General features: G+C 68.8%; 1 non-coding gene and 1 pseudogene across 1 annotated transcript; both read left to right on the top strand.

The window, feature by feature from the left end:
* The first annotated feature begins 1,780 nt into the window (after positions 1–1,780).
* On the top strand, positions 1,781–1,899 carry LOC132676361 (5S ribosomal RNA). The gene has a single exon (XR_009609012.2). It is a non-coding gene; the product is annotated as a 5S ribosomal RNA (ribosomal RNA).
* Positions 1,900–2,975: 1,076 nt separating this feature from the next.
* Positions 2,976–3,094, top strand: LOC132676362 (5S ribosomal RNA; annotated as a pseudogene).
* The last annotated feature ends 926 nt before the right edge of the window (positions 3,095–4,020 follow it).

Consider the following 4,020-nt stretch of genomic DNA (forward strand, 5'->3'; position numbering starts at 1 on the left):
CCTTCATCCCACACCTCACCGCAATGCATGGCACTGCACCTCACAGCAACTCAGCAAACCACACCACCCCACTCCACCACACCCCACACAACCCCACACCACACCAAAGCACAGCACACCACACCACGCCCCACTGCTTATGTGAAATGTGTGGGAGCGAGCAGGAGCATCCTCCCGGGCAGGCCTTAGGGGCCCCCCGGATTCTCAGGGCCTCCTCTCCACCCTAAGGAAGCCCCCCACCTGGCCTATCCCTCCCTTCAGCCCCATCTGGCTCAAACGCAAACTGGAGGCCCAAGCATCCCCAGAGAATATCACCAACCAAAGCCCGCTGCCCTAGATGGGCCTTGTGAATTGCCAGGGGCTCTGGGGATGAGGGCTCCGAGGGAGGGAAGAGGTCCAGGAACCATGCAGCCCAGGCCTGTGGCATAGTTGGAGTCTGTGTCCCTCATGCCCCTTCTTTGTCCTCAGATACATGCACCCCAGCCCCCACCGTCCAGCCCCCAGCCCCTGGACCCCGGACCCAGGAACCTGGACTTTGGAAACAAGTCCCACCTGCACTCCAAGCGGTGTAGGTGGTATGTCAGGAAAGGTGCAAAGCTAGGGTGTGGATTCAAGCCCGTGCAGTGGGATTTGGCCTGGTTTTGGGAGTGGGGGGCAGGGAGCGGGACCCTTGTGAGGTGAGCTGGGGAGTGCAAGGCAGGCCAGGCCCCTGGGCTGAACAGGGAGGGGCTGAGGGATTCCTGGTTGGTTTGAGATTGGCACCAGGAGCGCAGCTCCCTGGTCAGGGAGGGAGGGGACCTAGGCTAGAGCCAAAGGAGAGGTGAAGGAGGTCAAAGTCAAAAGGCAAAGCCTACAGCACCCGGTATTCCCAGACGGTCTCCCATCAAAGTACTAACCAGGCCCGAAAGTCCTTAGCTTCCGAGACAAAAGAATCAGGCGCATTCAGGATAGTATGTCCCTAAAGGCTATCCGCTTCTGCTTGGTGCCTAAAGAGAATGGCCCTCGCCTCCCAAGACCAGAGATTGTCCCACAACACACGTGAAGCTGCCTGCCAGCCTTCCTGTCAGCTGGACGGACTGCCTCCTGCCGCGTTCCTCCGTGGGCACCGGGAACCAGGAGTGGGTGGGAGGGCAGGTGGCGCAGCGAGACCCCAGACTCCGACTCCGCCACACGCCTGGGCTCCCTGGGTCCTGGACCTCTCCCCTCCCTCTAGCCCTAATCCCCAGGGACCCTGGCATTTCGCGAGGCCAGGTAGGACAGCGGGCTCGGGCTGGTGATGTTCTCTGGGGGCGCTGGAGCCTCTGGGGTGGATTGGTACCAGGTGGGGCAGACGGGAGGGAAAGGCCAGGTGGCTGGCTGCGTTCGCCCTGCGGCTGAGGAGGAGGCGCTGAGACCCCGGCGGGGCGGGCCCGGAAGACACGGCCGGCAGGATGCCCCACGCTCGCCTCCACCCGCTTGCCAGGGAGCAGCCCTACGTGGTGCGGTGCGGTGCGGTGCAGGATGGAGCGGAGGCGGACGTGGGGGCAAGCCGGGAGCAGCCTGCAAGAGTCCCGGGATCGGAGAACGCCGGGGCTTGCGCCACAGCGCATTGCCAGGGTCGTCTTGCGCGGCCTCAGCCACCCGCCCGGGGCCCGCGGCGGAGGGCGGTGGCAGTCAGGCAGACAGGCAGGCATGCAGGCAGGCAGAAGGGCAGGCAGGTGCGTGCATGGGTGAAGCGCGGCACCCGCCGGGTTGGGACGCGTGGAGCAGGCTCTTGAGGCGCCCAGCGGCGGCGGCCGGCGTCTACGGCCATACCACCCCGAACGCGCCCGATCTCCTCTGATCTCGGAAGCTAAGCAGGGTCGGGCCTGGTTAGTACTTGGATGGGAGACCGCCTGGGAATACCGGGTGCTGTAGGCTTTTTTGCCTTTGGCCTTTGGCCTCCTTGACCTCTCCTTTGGCGCGCGCCGCCCCTCCCCCCCTCCCTCCCTGTGTCCCCCTCTCCCCTGGGAGCGCGGCTCCTGGGGCCAAACACACCCCAGCCACTGCTCCCTCAGCCCCTGGCACAACAGCAAGGCGGCCTGGCCTGGTCCGGCCCCGCCCCGCCCCGCTCCGCCCCCCGAGCCCGCACACCCCACGGCACTTCACAAGGGGCACGCTCCCCGCTCCCCGCACCTGGCCAGATCCCACTGCACCGGCTGGAAGCCACGCCCCAGCTTTGCACCTTTCCTGACACACCACCCACAACGGCACCCGGCACCCGCACGGAGGGCGGGGGGTGCGGTGAGGGCAGGAACGGGGGCTGGCGCCTGGGATCTGGAGGGTGGGGGCTGGGTGGGTGGATAGGAGAACCCAGGAGCGGGCGGGCGGGGCAGCGAGACCCCAGACTCGGACTCCGCCACACGCCTGGGTTCCCTGGGTCCTGGACCTCTCCCCTCCCTGGAGCCCTCATCCCCAGGGCCCCTGGCATTTCGCGAGGAGCAGCTAGGGCAGCGGGCTCGGGCTGGTGATGTACTCTGGGGGCGCTGGGGCCCCCGGGGTGGCTTGGCACCAGGTGGGGCAGACGGCAGGGAAAGGCCGGGTGGCTGGCTGCGCTCGCCCTGGGGCTGGGGAGGAGGCGCTGAGACCCCGGCGGGGCGGGCCCTGAAGGCACGGCCGGCCGGCCGGCCGGATGCCCCACCCTCGCTTCCACCCTCTTGCCAGGGAGCAGGCAGACGTGGTGCGGTGCGGTACCGTGCGGTACCGTGCGGGATGGAAGCGGAGGCGGGCGTGTGGCCAGGTTGGGAGCAGCCTGCAAGAGTCCCGTGATCGGAGAACGCCGGGGCTTGCGTCACAGCGCGTTGCCAGGGTCCTCTTGCGCGGCCTCCGCCACCCGCCCGGGCCTGCGGCGGAGGGCGGCGGCAGGCAGACAGGTGCGTGCACGGGTGAAGCGCGGCAACCGCTGGGCTTGGGTCCCGTGGAGCAGCCTCCTGAGGCGCCAGGCGGTAGCCGCCGGCGTCTAAGGCCATAGCACCCCGAACGCGCCCGATCTCCTCTGATCTCGGAAACTAAGCAGGGCCGGGCCTGGTTAGTACTTGGATGGGAGACCGCCTGGGAATATAGGGTGCACTGGCTTTTTTGCCTTTGGCCTTTGGCCTCCTTGACCGCTCCTTTGGCGCGCGCCGCCGCTCCCCCCTCCCCCCTCCCTCCCTGTGTCCCTCTCTCCCGTGGGAGCGCGGCTCCTGGGGCCAAACACACCCCAGCCACTGCTCCCTCAGCCCCTCGCGCAAAAGCAAGGCGGCCTGGCCTGGTCCGGCCCGGTCCCGCCCCGCCCCCCGAGCCCGCACACCCCACGGCACTTGACAAGGGGCACGCTCCACTCTCCACGCACACGGCCAGATCCCACTGCACCGGCTGGAAGCCACGCCCCAGTTTCCACCTTTCCTGACACACCACCCACACCGGCACCCGCACGGAGGGTGGGGGGGTGCGGGGGGGGGCGTGCGGTGAGGGCGGGACCGGGACCTGGCGCCTGGGGACTGGAGGGTGGGGGCTGGGTGGGTGGATACCAGAACCCAGGAGCTGGCGGGCGGGTGGCGGAGGCGCGCAAGAGGACCCTGGCAAGGCGCGGTGGCGCAAGCCCCGGCGTTCTCCGATCCCGGGACTCTTGGAGGCCGCTCCCGGCTTGGCCCCACGCCCGCCTCCGCTTCCATCCGGCAAGGCACCGCACCGCACCTCACCGCACTAGGTCGGGCTACTCACTGGCAAGAGGGTGGAAGCGAGCGTGGGGCATCCGGCCGGCCGTGCCTTCCGGGGCCCGCCCCGCCGGGGTGTCCGCCTCTCCTCCCCAGCCCCAGGGCGAGCGCAGCCAGCCACCCGGCCTTCCCGTCCCGTCTGCCCCACCTGATGCAAACCCACCCCGGAGGCCCCAGCGCCCCCAGTGAACATCACCAGCCCGAGCCCGCTGCCCTAGCTGGGCCTGGCGAATTGCCTGGGCCCTGCCCGGGGATGAGGGCTCGAGGGAGGGGAGAGGTCCAGGACCCAGGGAGCCCAGGCGTGTGG

The sequence above is a fragment of the Panthera onca genome, chromosome D2 (genome assembly GCF_046562875.1).
Source record: "Panthera onca isolate mPanOnc1 chromosome D2, mPanOnc1 haplotype 2, whole genome shotgun sequence".
NCBI classification, from domain to species: domain Eukaryota; kingdom Metazoa; phylum Chordata; class Mammalia; order Carnivora; family Felidae; genus Panthera; species Panthera onca.